This window comes from Bos javanicus, chromosome 3, assembly GCF_032452875.1.
Source record: "Bos javanicus breed banteng chromosome 3, ARS-OSU_banteng_1.0, whole genome shotgun sequence".
NCBI classification, from domain to species: Eukaryota; Metazoa; Chordata; class Mammalia; order Artiodactyla; family Bovidae; genus Bos; species Bos javanicus.
The window spans coordinates 49,574,280-49,590,573 of NC_083870.1; the positions used below are offsets into that span (position 1 = coordinate 49,574,280).

Genomic DNA, 16,294 nt, shown 5'->3' on the forward strand with positions numbered 1-16,294 from the left:
TTGAGGAGAGTCTGAAAGTGGGTTGTAAGTTCACTAACATAATAATCCCTGTGCTTAGAACAATGCCTAGCACAGTGGAAGTACTCAGTATTGTCTGTGGGTGATGTTGTGCTCCCCTAAACAGGCTGTCACTGAAGCATGACTGGCAGGAAAAGCACCTGTGCACTGGACTCTCCTTTGGGCTGGGCTCCCATCTCTATCCGTACCTGGAACAGCTGCTTTCATTGTCAGCCCCTTCACTTCTGGCCACAGGGTAACTGGGACTGTCTTTGCTTTAGACATGAGGTTTTTGTGGCCATTACACTTAATTTCACTAGTCACATCAGGTTGAATAGAATTTACAGTAAGAACAAACAAACAAACAATGGATCCTAGAATTTTTATTCTAGGGGCCCATCGGTCAGTCCCTCAAGTCCTCCAGAAAATACTTAGTACAGACCCATTGTGTACTGGACACAGACTTAGGTAACATAACACTAGAGACCTCTACAATCTAATTAGTATAAGTAAACATTGGTACTAGTATCCAATAAAAGAGGGCATGAGAATCACAAGTGCCCTAAGTATAGGGTTCCATGCACCATATTATGTTAAATAAGATGACTGATTTTGAGTGAGAACAGGAAAGCTTCAGAGTAGAGGTTGTATCCTGTGTATCATAGAAAGAATGAAGAACACTTCAGTTGGCAGAGTAGTCATGTGTTATTGATAAATACTATAATTATAAATAGCAATACTACATCATCTGTCATGTATGTTACATTATTGATCCAGCATCCTATTATGCCTCTGACTTGTGTTTGTTTGTCTCTGACTCCTTATGGTCCAAAGCCGTGACCCTGAGCCGCTTTAACCAAGAAACATTTAGAGGTAAAAACCGGTTGGCTTTATAATAGCAAGTGCTGGGATACTGTTATCAAATTTGGTGGAGGTATTTGTTTCTTATTTTCTTTACCAAACACATGAACTACTTATCCCAGATAACAGATTTTTTCTTTTTTAAAAAATTTATGAAAAAATAGTTGATTTACAGCAGATAACAGATTTTTGATGTTCATTCTTTCTCAGTTAATGGTTGTATTTATTTTATTATGAAAGTGAATTACCATTCTCTGAGAATGTTTTGGAATATATTACTCCCAACTAACGAAAAAGAGTGGAGATTATGGCAGATGCTTAATGTATTTTGAAAAAGATTTAATGGGAGAAGATTTGAGGAGCTTTTCCAAATTCCTTTCCCATAATTTTACTTATTTATTCAGTTAATATTCACAGAATGTCTGCTATGTCTTGGCATAGATGACAGGAAGGGTATTCTTGGTAGTTAAGTGTTACTAAGTACTTGAACTATTCAATAGAAACCCTGTATTTTTTCATTATGGTGTGTGATCCAAATCTAGATAAGTGGTTTAATTCTGGTTGTTCATTTTCCCTACAAGTGTTGATGAGTCCCATTAGTAAAGGAGCATTTAATGGTAAGAGCCAAATAGAATGCTTAGGGAATCATGCATTCAGGGAGCCTGGTGGGCTGCCGTCTATGGGGTCGCACAGAGTCGGAAACGACTGAAGCGACTTAGCAGCAGCAGCATTCATTGAGCAACTCCCACGAGTCAGGTATTCTACATAATGGTTGATGTTTTGTGTAATTTAGTTTTCTGAAAATGACAGTCAACAAAGAAAAGAGTGTGGCAATTTTAAAGGTAAACATAAAATGTATTTTTGTTCCTAAACGGGTAAGGAGGATGTGGCAAGGAGTAGGATCAAACAAATTGAACACCAAATTTCTGACTGTGTGTCCACCTGAGAAATGTGCACTTAACCAACAAGGACCTGCTCCCTGCTGGAGGGTGTAAAAGGTGACTGATTCCTGAGGTTCCTCCGTCCGTCTTGCCACAAGCCGCACAGAGCTGCTAACACGTCCTGCAGGTATTAGGACCGCCAGCAGGCCAAAGCGCAACTGACCGTCGGAGCCCCGCGCGCGAGAGCCAGAGGCCGCCCCCACCTGCCGCCCGCGTCCGGCCCCGCCCCCTGGGCGCGCAGGCCAATGGGCTGGGCCCCGGGGGAGGCGCGAGGCCGGGGCCTGGGCGGTCGGGGCCTGGGCGGTCGTTGCGGTAGCTGCAGGGGCGGCGGCGGCGACGGCGGCGGCTTGGCCGGGCGTCCGCGGGCCGTGGGGGATGGGGGCGGCGATCTCCAGCCCTCGGCGGCGGCGGCGGCGGCCGTGAGTGTTGGGCGGGCGTCCGCGTTCGGGACGCGGGATGGAGCGCCGCGGTGAGTGTCGGGTGGCGGCGCTCGCACCAACCGTGGCGGCTGAGGCAGGGGTCTGGGGTCACCGGCGAATTGCCGTCCAGGGTCCGGGCGGCCCAGAAGGCGGCCAGAACTGGAAGCGCCTGCGGGCTGCGCTGAGGGTCGGCGGCGGGCCGGGCCGGTGCCCCCAGGACTCCTGGTCCTCCGGGAGGGGTCCTAGCGGATGAGGGGAGCGGCAGGGGAGGGAGAGCGGGGAGAGCTAGAGAGGGCGTCGCAGGTATCCGCGGACCCCGGTGCCCCCAGTTAGGCGACGCCGTCCCGGTATCTGGGGAAGAGAGTCTCGGGGTGGACTTTCCTCCCTTTCCAGTTCCCCTCGAGTGTCCTGCAGCCCCTCTCCCTTTTCTAACCATGTTCGCTCATCCGCCTTTAAGCGGAATTCTGGAAGGGGCTTCTTCACCCTCCCTGCCCCGCACTCTTACCCCCCCGCCGCAGCCCCCGCTTTTGGTTTCCTTAACCGGGTCTTCACTTTGGTGTTCCTTACTTGGGATCTTTTTGGAAGTTTAGTGCCATTTTCTCAAATTTTTGTCTGACAAATGCGAAAGCTGAGGTGAAATAACAAGACATTTCATGTTGCCTGTCTTCCTTTTCTTATCACATTTCGCCTCACCTAGGCCCGACTGTTTGTTTATTTATTTATTTGGCGGGGGGAGCGGTAATGAAAAGTAGAAAAACACTCAGTTCCGGTTCTACCCAAGTGCCCCGCTCCGGTGCGTCTCTGTCGGTCTTCACACTCCCTCTCTCTCCCACCACTCCGACCCTTCTGTCACACCCCTGTAGCTGTTCCTTCGCACGCGCACACACGCACCCGCTATCCCAGCCTGGTCCTCGGGTAAGCCCTGTGCTTTGCAGAATAGAAATTGACAGGCGGAGGATTGCAGCTCCCAGGAGGAGAGCAGGAGAGGGTATCCCTGTGAGCTTGTTTCCCGGGCTGTCCCAGGTCCCACAGTCCAAACCTTGGCCCGAGGGAAGGCCTTCCTTTGCCTTGAACAAAGTAGCCAGGGAGTCTCCTTGTCTTTGAGCCCCCTCTGACATTTCCAGGGTCCATCTCGCTTTTTCATCTCCACTCCTCTTTAGAGGGGAGGGTGAGGTTTGTTTACCAACTACCCTCATGGACTGTTGTTTTGTTTTTGGTCGTTGACATCCCCTATCCACCTCTAATGGTGGATCTCTCTGTTAGGAGGTGAAAGCTGCAACACGGCACTGGAGCCAAAATAACCAAAGAACTATTTGTTTGACATTTACCTTTTACTTTTCTCTTCTTTTTGGGAATTAGCTTCGCCTCCTTGTTCGGTTTGAGGAAGTGTGTGTGGGGGGGTAGTTTCCTGTTCAAGAAAAATAATTCATAATTAAGTACGAAAGTGAGTATTTAGAATGAGTAAAGAAATCGCAACAAATTATGGGTCTTGGAGATTTAAATCCCTTTCTTCAGAGATTTCTTCAGGCAGTTTGCCAGGAATGTATACTTGGAAATGCTTCCTGATTGTAGGAACTAAGCAAGTGAGGAACCCGGACACTTAAGCTTCATTAGCTTTATGGTTCAAATAGCCTTAGTCTCCTGATTCTGAGAAAAAGTCTAGAGTGGATTTGAAGAGAAGTAAGATAGGTCTGAGTTGAAAATTTTTCAGTTCCTAAATTGGCAGGAAGTAAAACTCTGGCTGAGATGAAGAAAGCACTGTTCATGGAATCGATGGTGGCTGGTCATTCCTGCTCTACCCACCTCCCTAAAATAGAATATCCGCTAAATTATCAGCACCTTCTCTTCCCAGTGGTAAAAGCCCTTGATCTAGGAATGTGCGCTGCTTCAGCCACTGCTGTTGGTCTCAGTCGTTAGTACTGCTTGAACAAAGCTCATGACCAAAAGGTTCCCTGGAAAGATTTTCATTCCTGTACCATTGGTGATTGATTCAGCATTCACTCAGAAAATTTAGTTTGACACCACTTTATGTTAGAGAAACTTTCAGTCTATTGGGTAGAAGCAGGTAATTTCAAATAAATAGGGCCCAAGGCATAATATCTTGGGTTACCTGAGAAAAGTATGTTGAATGTCCTATGGGAAAGTAAAGGAATGACTTATTTTCAGTAGAGGAAATGAAAAGGCTTTTTGGAAGAAGTGATTTTTTTGTGAGATTGAAGTCAATTAAGAGAATGATTTTAATAAGCACAGAAGGCCAAATGATCCTTCTTTGCAGAGTTGCTGGTTATCGTAATGCACACATACAAGAGTATCATCAGTCAGCTTCTATGATTCTGCTTTGATGGCTACTTTGTTTTTGATTTCCCACCTATCTCCAGTATAATGATGAGCCACAACACAGAAAGATACATCCCTGTGTAAAGAAATAAGGAGGTTTAAAAGGAGGGTTAACAACACGTTTGGATATGATGAGGATTTTTGTGGACGGTTTGTACTTTCTGCTTTGTCTTTATCTTTTACTCTGATAAGCAAGAGCCCTTTGATGATACTGCCTCCCTGGGATAAGGTTTTTTCTTTTTCTCAAAAAATGCTCCAGTATTTATCCCTGAGAAAGTTTTCAAATATCATAGACTTTCTTTCTAAGGAAGAAGATGGAAAATATTTTGAAAAATATTAAGGGAGAGAAAAAGTTGAATTCAGGGATTATTTCAGTAGAACTTCCTGGAATTTTGTGGGCTTCCCAGGTGGCGCTAGTGGAAAAGAATGCCTGCCAATGCAGAAGATGTAAGAGACGTGGGTTCCATCCCTGGGTTAGGAAGATCCTCTGGAGGAGGGAATAGCAACCTTACAATTTTACTTTTAATTTACCTAATATTCCCTGAGTACTAAAATAATAAGAGATTTTTATACAGTATGAGTGAGTTTTGACAATTGTATACACTCATGTAATCCCCATAATCAAGATATAGAACATTTCCATTATTTCAAAAAAGTCTCACATGCAGAACTCCCCCCACTTTCCACACTACAAGCCCAGTCACCAGGCAGCCATTCCTGCTTTTTTGTTACTAAGAATTTGGTTCATCTTTTCTTTGTGCCTGACTTTCATTTAGCACGATGTTTTTGAGATTCACCCATGGTTTTTTGCTGTTATAGATATTTTATTGTTGAGTAGTATTCCCTTGTAAGGCTGTTGGCATTTATCTGTTGGCACTCGGATTGTTTCCAGTTTTTGACTATCATGAAAAAAGTTGCTGTGTACATTTGTGTATAGTTTTTGGATGAATGTATTTTTCATTTTGGGGAGTTAGATAAGGGAGTAGAGTTGCTGGCTTTTATGGTAAATGTATGTTCATGTGTATAAGGAACTGCCAGGCTGTTTTCCAAAGTGGTGTGTACCTTGTATAGCACCAGTGTGTGGGAGTTTTAGTTGCTGTACATTCTTCCTATCCCAGATTTCACTCTAGCTGAAATTGAGAATTCCAGTAGACATCTGGTGGTATCTCATTGTGGCTTAAATTTGTGTTTCCCTGATACTAATGATGTTGAGCACTATTTCATGTGCTTACTGCCCAGTTGTGTATCTTCTTTTTTGAAGTATCTGTTCAGATCTTTTACTAATTAATTTCTTGTGCTGTTTGTTTTATTATTGAGCTAAGAGTTATTGATGTAATTTGGATACAAGTCCTTTGTCATGTATTTCCTCCCGATTTGTGGGCTTAACAGTTGTCTTTCAAATAGCAGAAGCTTTACATTTCAATGAAGTTTAGTTAACCAGTTGTTTGTTTGTTTGTTTAATGGTTCTTGCTTTTTGTGTCTAAGAAATTGTTCCCTAGGTTTTCTATCCAAGTTTTCTTAGAATAGAGATCCTCAAACATATTCTTAAAGGACCAGATCATAAATATTTTAGGCTTACAGGCTACAGTACCTCAACCACTCAACTTTGCTGTTGTAGGGCAAAAGAAGCTAACGACTGTACATAAACAGCTGGGCATGGCTGTGTCCCCCCATAATTTTTTTAAATAAAAATATGCAGTTGCCTCTTCCAGCTCCAGTATTTAAAAGATTGATAGTTTTAGATAATACATTTAGGTCTATGATACATGTTGAGTTAACTTTAGGGTATGCTCTGAAGTAAGGATCATTTTTTTCTCATATGGCTATCAAGTTATTTCAGTACCATTTATTGAAAAGAACACCTTTCCCCCTATTGAATTACTTTAGCACCTTTTGAAAATATGTAGGTCTATTTGTAGACTATTCTGTTGATCTGTTTCACTCTCTATAATAATATCATATTGTTTTGACAACTGTAACTCTATAGTAAATCTTAAAATCAGACATGGATCTTCCAAATCTGTTCTTTTTTCAAAAATTTTTTGGCTGCTTAGATTTTTTACATATTATATACATTTCAGAGTCAGCCTATCAATTTCTGCAAAAACCTAGGAGAGATTTTGTTTGGGATTGCTTGAAATGACACATCACTTTGAGGGAAACGAAAGTCTTCAGCAGTTTTGAGTCTTCCAGTCTATGAGCATGGCATATCTACTGATTGATTTACTTCTTTAATTTCTTGCCACTAAAGTTTTATAGTTTTAAATTTAGGATCTTAGACATATTTTGTTAAATTTATTCCTAAAAATATCTGATTTTTTGATGTTATTATAATTGGTATTTGTTTCTAAGACGTCACTGTCCAATTGTTTGTTGCTAGTATTTAGAAATAAAATTGTAATATGTTGACCCTATATTCTGTAGCCTTGCTAAATTCATTTATTAGTTGCAGTAACTCATTTGTAGGTTTCTTAGAGTTTTTGAGATATGCAAACATGTCAATTTTTAATGAAGTGTTTTACTTCTTCCTTTTCAATCTGAATGTGTTTTATTTTTTTCTCTTGTTCTCTTGTACTGTCTAAGACCATCAGTAACAATAGTGTGTGTTAGTTCCTCAGTCATGTCCAACCCTTTGCGACTCCATGGACTGTATGTAGCCTGCCAGGCTCCTTTGTCCATGGAATTCTCCAGGCAAGAACACTGGAGTGGGTAGCCATTCCCATCTCCAGGGCATCTTCCTGACCCAGACATTGAACCCAGGTCTCCTGCATTGCAGACTCAGATTCTTTACCATCTGAGCCATCAGGGAAGCCCAGTAACAATATTGATCCTAATCTTAAAGTGGAAAACATAGGTAGTCTTTCATTATTGACCAAGATGTTAGCTGTAGATTTTTTGTAGATGCCTCTTAAAAGGTTGAAAAAATTCCTTTCTATTCCTACTTTGCTGACTGCTTTAATTATGAAAGTTTGCAAAATTTTGTCAGATGCTCTTTCTGCATTTATTAAGATCATCACATGTTTTTTTCGTCTATTGACTATTAAACTAAGCTTGATTCTTGAGACAAACCTTTCTTGGTTCTAATGTGTTATTTCTTTTAAATATTGTTGGGTTTGACTTGCTAATACTGTGTTAGGAAATTTGATCTGTAGTTTTCTTGTAATATATTTGTCTGCTTTCAGTATCAGAGTAATACTGACCTTATAAAATGAGTTGGGAGGTTTCCCAACTCTTCTATTTTTTGAGAGTTTCTGTAGGACTATTTTATCTAGTTCAATAGATTTCATTAGTGAGGCCATCTGGGTCTGCAGTTTTCTTTGTGAGGTATTTTAAATTATGAATCCATTTCTTTAAGTACATATAAAGTTACCCCAGATTTTCTATTTTGTGTGTTAGATCTGGTTATTTGTGTCTTTCAAGAAATTTTTCCATTTTATCAGATTTGAATTTCTTGGCAAAGTTTATAATAGTCTCGTTTCCCTTTTAACATCTGTAGGGTCTGTACTGATGCTCCTTATTTCATTCATGATATTAGTAATTTGTGTTTTCTCACTTTATTTTTTAATCAGTTCAGCAAGATATATATCTATTTAATCTATCTTTTCAAAGAACCGACTTTCAGTTACATTGGTTTTTCTCTGTTACCTGTCTTCCATATCACTGATTTCTTTGTTGTCGTTGTTCAGTTGCTCTGTCGTGTCCGACTCTTTGTGACCCTAGCTTTGACTGTTCAGGCCTTTGTTGGCAAAGTAATGTCTCTGTTTTTTAATGTGCTGTCTAGGTTTGTCATTGCTTTTCTTCCAAGGAGCAAGCGTCTTTTAATTTCATGGCTGCAGTCGCCATCCACAGTGATTTTGGAGCACAAGAAAATAAAGAAATCACTGATTTCTACTCTTACCATTATTTCCTTCATTTTACTTACTTGCTGTTCAATTTGCTCTTTGCTTTATAGCTTGAAGTAAAAGCTTAAACCATTGATTTTAGATCCTCCTTTCTTTTTCATTGTTCAAGTATTTTATTTATTTTTAGAAATCTTTTTATTTTATATTGGCATATAGCCAGTTAACAATGTTGTGATAGTTTCAGGTGGACAGCAGAGAGACTTAGGCATACAAATACATGTATCCATTCTCCCCCAGACTCTCCTCCCACCTAGCCTGCCACATAACATTGAGCAGAGTGCCATGTGCTATACAGTAGGACCTTGTTGGTATCCATTTTAAATATAGCAGTGTGCACATGTGGATCCCAAGCTCCCTATCTCTTCCCCGCCATCCTTCCCCCTTGGCAACCATAAGTTTGTTCTCTGTGAGTCTGATTTTGTTTTGTAAATAAGTTCATTTGTATCATTTCTTTTTAGATTCTGCATGTAGGGGATGCCATAGGATAATTCTCCTCTGTCTGACTTTACTCAGTCTGACAATCTCTAGATCCATCCATGTTGCTGCATATGGACCCTCCTTTCTTTTTAATAAGGTATCTAAAACAGTGTATTTCTCTAACTACTGCTTTTACTGTGTAACTTACCCATTTTGAAATATTGTGTTTTCATTTTTATTCAGTTCAAACTATTTTCAAATTTGCCTTGGGAAAATGTGACCCATGGATTATTTAAAAATATATTTTATAATTTCCAAATATTTGGTGATTTTCCTACTGTTATTTAGTCTATATTTAATTTTGTTTGGGTCAGAGAACATACACTGTATGATTTCAGTTCTCTTAAATTTATTGGGACTTGCTGTATGGTCCTACATATATCTTAGTGAATATTTTGTGTATTTGAAAAGACTGTGTATTCTGTCATTGGGTAGAATTTTCTATAAATGTGTGTCAGGCAAGTCAAGTTGATTGATAGTATTGTTTAAATTTTCTATATCCTTACAGATTTTCTCTTATTATCCTATCAGTTAATGAGAGAAGATAATTGAAATCTTAACCATCATTGGGATTTATCTATTTTTCCTTACATTTCTATCAAGTTTTGTCTTATATATTCTGAAGGTCTATTTTTAGGTGCATACACTTTAAGATCATGTCTTTAAGATGAATTGACTCTTACTGTTATAAAATGTTACTCTTTATCCTTGTCAGATTAAAAACTGCTTCTGCTTTCTTAAGATTAGTATTTACTTGGTGTATCTTTTTGTGATGTTTTACTTTCAACCTACTTGTGTCTTTTGTATTTTATGTCTCTTTCTTACAGGCAGTTTGTAATTGTGTGTACTAAGTTACTTCAGTCATGTCTGACTCTTTGCAATCCTATGGATTGTAGCCTGCCAGACTCCTCTCTGGTATTCTTCAGGCAGGTTGCCATGCCCTTCTCTAAGGGATCTTCCTCACCCAGGGATGGAACCCATGTCTGTTATGTCTCCTACATTTTCAGGCAGGTTCTTTCCCACTAGTGCCACCTGGGAAATCAGTATGTAATTGAATCTAACTTTTTTGGAGATTGTCCAGTTGTCCAATTTGACCAGTGCTGCCTTTTTATAGGGGTGTTCAGATAATTTATATTTAATGTAATTATTGATATGATTGGGTTTAAGCCTATCGTCTTGCTGTTTGTCTTTAATTTTTCTCATCTGTTCTTTGTTTCTTTTCCTCTTGTTCTGCCTCCTTTTGGATTGACCAATTTTTTGAAATTCTATTTATAACTGCTGCTAAGTCACTTCAGTTGTATCCGACTCTGTGCGACCCCATAGACGGCAGCCCACCAGGCTCCCCGTCCCTGGGATTCTCCAGGCAAGAACACTGGAGTGGGTTGCCATTTCCTAACTACTGTTGGCTTATTAACTGTACCTCTGAAGATTTAATATACATTTTAAATTTATTATAATATGCTTTCAAATAATAATATGATATTTCACATATAGTGTAAGAACCTTACTTGCATTTCCCTCCTTCCTTAGTTTTTGTTATTGTGATACTTTTTCCTATTCTACATATGTTGTAAATGCCACACAGATTGCTATTATATTTGTTTTAAATGTCAGTATTTTTTTTTAAAAGAAATTTACAAAATGAGGCTTGTGTTGAAGCTTCATTTGAGGTGAGTCTAGAATATTATTTTATTAGGGCTGGTCTCCATGTACTACTAACACATGTCCTTCTGGGATCTCTCCTTAAGTATTCCATAGATCTCTCTGCTCTGGCTGATGAAAACTCAGAGGTTTCCTAGCCTTGTGAGAGCCCTGGAAATTGTTCAGCTACAGCTCCTTGGAAATTCTTTGTCCATCCTTGTGGGGATTCACCCTATACATATACAGCTTTCAATTCAGCAAGAAAATTAAGGAGTTGCCTATGCAGATTTCTGGAGCTCTTTCTCTGCCTACCTTCTTCCTCTCTGGTACTCTGTTGTACTGATCCCAGAGCTATGATTGCTCTTTCCTCAACAAGAGCACCACACTCTGTTTGGCTTCCTCCTTCTGTTCCATGGTCTAGAATGTGCCTCCAGGCAGAAAGTTGGGGTGACTTGTAGGGATCACCTCATTTGTTTGTGATTCCATCTCTCCAGGATCATGGTCCTGTGCTGTTTATAGTCTGATGTATGAAAATAATATAGTGGAAGGGCAAATCTCAGTTATTCCTGCATTGATGTAGTCAAAATTTTAAGACTTTTTTAAAATCTGGAAATTTTTTTCATCATTTTAGTACAGTTTATTTAAGAAACTGTTGTTTGCTCTATAAAATGGTGCACAGTCTAGACTTTACTGAGTGCATCCTGTGATGTAATTTAACATATTCTCTTGTCTTCTGTATTACTTATAAAGTGGTAATTGGATCTAGAGCAGAGTTTCTCAATCTTGGCAGTTTTTGGCCATTTGGGGCTAGGTAGTTCTCTGCTGGGGTGGACGTAGGGTTGAGGGGTGCTCTCTTGTGCAGGTGGGATGTGTAGCGGCATCCTTGGCCTCTATTTACTAGATGTCAGTACGATTCCTTCCCAGCTGTGAGAACCAAAGGTGTCTACAGACACTGTAAAATGTTTTTGGAACAATGTTCTGTTATGAAAAGTATGCTAGGTAGCTACAGAATCAATTTCAGGAATATGAAGATCCCTACCCAGCAAAAATAGGAATACTTATTATAAATGTTAACACTGAAGAGAACACATGGAAAAGATTTTAACAGTATGGAAGTTGAAGTTTCTCAGAGTGACAGAAAAGTAACATCACAGAGGATAAGAATTTCTGTTTTAGAAGGGAAAAATACTTGAGACAATAATAATGTAAAATGGTAAAAACAATTTTAAGATATTGGACTTCTTTGATAGATATACAGATGGTTTTACTTTTTCTTTTTTTAAAATGGTTTATGATTTAATTATAAACCAAAAATTTTAGAGTTGCAGAAAGGTTTTGTTTTAATAGTGTACTTTTTCATACTAGAAACTCACTTGTGTGATGTAAAATTTCTTTAAACAAAATGTAAATTAGGGAGAATTAATAAAATAACCCTTTAATTTAAAAGTGAACTATAGTTTTCACTGTTTCCAAATACCCTGTTCCTCCTTACTAAGGAAAAAGAGTAGAAAAGATGACAGATAATACATTTTTAAAAAAGATTTAAGAGGAGGATTGGGATTGAGAGACTTCTCAAAATTTCCCTAAGATAACAGTACTTATAAGTTAATCGTCCAGTATTCTTCAAGGAGCCACTCTGTTGGTTCTGTGCACAATAGTTGGCTGTTTTGATATGGTTTAAAGGTAGATCAGTGGGAAGGGTCTTGAGGTTAACCCAGAGCAGATCCAGCGGGCGGACTTCCCTCTGTTGAGCTCTGAGGGTTACCCTTCCTCTACCTTCCATGGCTTTAGAATGCTTTCCTCCCTTCCCCATTGGTGTCTTTCAGTTTAGTCCTCAGTGGTTTCCATGATGAGTGTCTCTGGTGCATCATTCTCTTCCAGTAGGATTTGAAGGAGCATTTGATTGTTAGATGTCCCTAGCATTGTTAGTTCTTTTTATCTTGACACAGTTATGTTTAAAGTTTAATGGGTAAGTTTTCAAAAATTAAATCTGCAAAATGATAGTAGAGCCCAAGTAATTGAGGAGCCTGAGGTTCTCATATTTTTCTTTTCCAGTAACAACCTAGGGGCTTAATTAGGATCACTTGCCCAGAATTGTTTGGGTGTGAGAAGTGTCTGTCTTCCTTTTCTTGTTAGTGGGTAGTCCCCCTATTTCTCTTTCTCTTTCTGTCTTCCCTGTTCTGTCTCCATCTTATTTTCTCTGCCTTAACTTGTCCCTGAATCTTTCTTGGTCTTCTTTCTCTCCTCTCCAGGATTGTTTCTCACCCTCCCATATCTCTCATGGTGTTTTTCCTCTCCCTCCCTCCCATGTGCTCCTTTCTGTCTTTTCACACCACCGCTTCTACCTCACACATGAGGACCTCGTGCACAACATTGTCAGTTTAACTTTAATAAGGAACACAATCCTCTTTATTAAGGGAGTGGTGATTAATGGAGTAAGAGTACAAAATTATTAATATACAGGTATTTTATTTTTTAAGTAAAAAGCATTATATTAAGTATGATCCATATTTTGCAACCATGTATTATTGTTTAGTCCCTAAGTTGTGTCTGACTTTTTGTGACTCCATAGACTAGCCCTCCAGACTCTAGCCTTTCCCAGGTAAGAATATTGGAGTGGGTTGCCATTTCCTTCTCTATGCTAATATACAGGTATTTTAAAATAGATATAAAAGAGTGTTTGAGATTGAGTAACTTTCTTATATTTCTTCCCCAAACCTTTTCTTAGGATTTAATTAGGGTTGCAGTGCTCCAGCCGCCTTTTGGACTGGGATCCCTGACCTCTCATTAGTTTGTTTCAGTTCAGGGCATCATCAGTTTCCATGGTGAGAGTCCATGGCGCGTTGTTCTTTTTAAGTGTGGTTAGGAGAGTTTGGATTTAGGGTTTCCTTAGTATCTATGGCATGTCCTTGATACTGTTGTTTTTGAAGTTTGAAGGGTAAATTTGTGTAAGTTGAATCTGAAAATTCCAATGTGGAGCTAAAGTAACCAAGGAGCTGAGCGTTTTCAGATTTATCTTTTATAAAGTAGCACCTGAAGGGCCAAATTTGCTTTATTTCCCCAACATTGTTTTTAGTAAAAGAGTTCAAAGATACGAGAGGTGTTCCTCTTCTCTTTGCCAGTGAGTATTTTCTCCCTGTCTTGCTACCTCATTTGTTGGCTCTATCGTGCTCACTTCCTTTTTCTGTTTCTGGAAGTAGGTGGCTGCTCTTTTCTCTTTTTTTTCTCGTTATCTTCTTTCTGCCCTCACTTGTTTCTGTCTTCCTTGGTTTTGCCTCTCTCCGCAGTTTCCGCTTACTCTTCTTCCTCACACTTGTCTTTTTCTGCATTCTCCCCGTGTGACCATTTTTTTCCTCTGCCTCCAACACTAGGCTTAGCCACCCTACCCTCCCCATGAGCCCTGTTTCTCCATCAGTTCTTCAGTTCTTTCTGAATGTTCCAGCATGAAGATAACTGATAAGGCTTGTTTTCCTGAGTAGAATGATGTGGAAACCTATGTGCTTTCGGCCCCTGCTGCTTTCTTTAGTTATTCCATCTTTCGCAGACATTTTTTCTCATTCCGAGCGAGTCTGCAAGTGCAATTGAAGTAATAATATAGGTCTAAGTGGGAAATAGGACCCTGTACAGAGGGTAGAGTAGTTAGTTGGTTTTGAGGAAGTTTATTTTTCTGAAAAGGAGTCAGGCTTGTGTTACACTTTTACCTGCTTTGGATCGTGTTTTTGTTTTCTTAAGAGTTGGAGAGAGAGGGACGAGGTCGTCAAAAGAAGTACCTCATAAAAAAATGTAGATTGTTCATCCAAGAAATTTTCGTTTGTCAGATGTAGTCATCAGGTGACCTATTCCTAAGGTTCCTCCGCCCGTTCTGCCACAAGCCACACGGGGCTGCTAACACGTCCTGCAGCGCTCAGGACCGCCAGCCGGCCAAGGTGCAGCTGACCGTCGGAACCCCAGGCGCGTGAACCAGAGGCCGCCCCCACCCGGGCGCGCGGACCAATGGGCTGGGCTCCGGGGGGCGGGAGGCGCGAGGCCGGGGGCGGGGCGGCCGGGGTTGGCGCGGTCGTGGCGGTAGCTGCAGGGGCCGCAGCGGCGGCGGCGGCTTTGGCCGGGCGTCCGAAAGCCGTGGGGGATGGGGCCGGCGGCGGCGGCCGTGATGGCCGTGAGTGTCGGGCGGGCGTCCGCGCCCGGGACGCGGGATGGAGCGCCGCGGTGAGTGTCGGATGGCGGCGCTCGCTCCAGCTGCCGCGGCCGAGGCAGGGCATTGGGGTCACCGGCGAGTTGACGTCTAGGGTCCGGGCGGCCCAGGCGGCGGCGGGAAGTGGAGGCCACTGCGGGTGCGCTGATGACCGGCGGCGGTGGGCCGGTTCGGTGTGCCCAGGACTCCTGGTCCTCCGGGAGGGTCGGACGGGACGAGGGGCGCGGCAGCGGAGGGGGAGCCGGGAGGGCACGAGCGGTGGCCCTGAGCGGATGAAGAAGATAATAAAAGCAAACACTTAGCGTGTCCCACGTTCGGCATGCTGTTTCCTAAGTGCGCTACACATTTTAACCTCCTGAGAGTTCCACGATTATTTAACTAATTTTTCAGATGGGAAAAACGTGTCAGAACACACAGGCTAGTAATTGGCAGTGTGACTTCAACTCAGGCAGGTTTGCTCCAGAATCTGTGCTCTCTGTCGCTACAGAGTTGATCTGACCCCGTCCTACCCCACCTGCCCTGACAGCAGTCGTCTCTTCAGCTGGGTCTCATTCCCGATTTTAGGATTTCCGTGGTTGCGTTGTTTTCGTCTCTGTCTTTTGGGCTGAGTGAGGGGTTTTTCGTTCCGAGGCCGCGTAAGCCTCAATGGTCTTTCCCAGGTCTGCTGTGGACGTTTTAAGGGCTGGACTTTTTTTTTTTTTTTTCCTTTTTGACGGCTGAATTTTCAAGCCTGAGACGTTTCATACTGCAGCTGTTAGTAACTCACGAACCTCTTGTCTCCATGTTCATCTTTCTTGACTGTCTTCCTCAAGACGGAATTGGGCTTATAACTTTTCGGAGAGCAGGATTGTTAGTTGCTAAAGGCGGGAGCTGAGTGCACCTTCTCCAGGCGTCTCCTAGACGGTATCTCTTGTCCATCGCTATCAAAGCCGGACACACTTTTTGGTTGCTCCATTTTCCCACTCTGTTTAAACGCTGAAATGGGGAACGTGGTCTTTGGCTTTGGGTAGTTTTGGCTGGTCAAGGGAGAGCCCTGCCCGTCAGGAATGCTAGACATTCTGGAGGCGTGGGAGGTTGGGCAGCTTCATCTTCTTTAAACGTGCTGAGTTTTGACTGCACTGGAATGAAGTGTACGAGTATTGCATGCCTTCCTTTAGAAATTAATTATTTGCATATTACTGATAAAAGTTTTCAACATTCCCCTCTTCTCTTTTAGTGAGAAGTGCATTTAAAAAGACCTCCAGGGTGAATTTTCCTGATTTTTTTTTTTAACATCTCTAAGATTCTTACCAATCAGAAATTGTGTCGAAATAGCAGATTTCTAAAATATATAGCAATTTTTCCTGAGGTAGAAATGGTAAGATTGGGAATTAAATACAGATATTTGAGGTTGTTTCAGTTTTCAATTAGGCAGCCCGGTGCCTAAAATGAAAATACTTTTGTAAGGAGACATTTGGGGTGGAGGAACGTGAGGCAAGAACATTTGATAAACGCAGTCTACTGAAGTCTTGGAAAAGACACATTCCA

The 16,294-nt window shown here is 41.4% G+C and overlaps 1 protein-coding gene across 4 annotated transcripts in view; it reads left to right on the forward strand.

Annotated features, from left to right (window-relative positions):
- The first annotated feature begins 2,177 nt into the window (after nt 1–2,177).
- Nucleotides 2,178–16,294, forward strand: part of ARHGAP29 (Rho GTPase activating protein 29) — an 82,444-nt gene continuing 68,327 nt past the window's right edge. For 2 of the 4 annotated variants that reach the window (XM_061411144.1, XM_061411146.1), the window contains exon 1: nt 14,696–14,781. The gene's annotated coding sequence lies outside the window, so the exon portion shown is untranslated. Of the gene's footprint in view, nt 2,269–14,695; nt 14,782–16,294 lie in introns of those variants that run through there. The other 2 variants (XM_061411143.1, XM_061411145.1) reach the window with 2 other exon arrangements.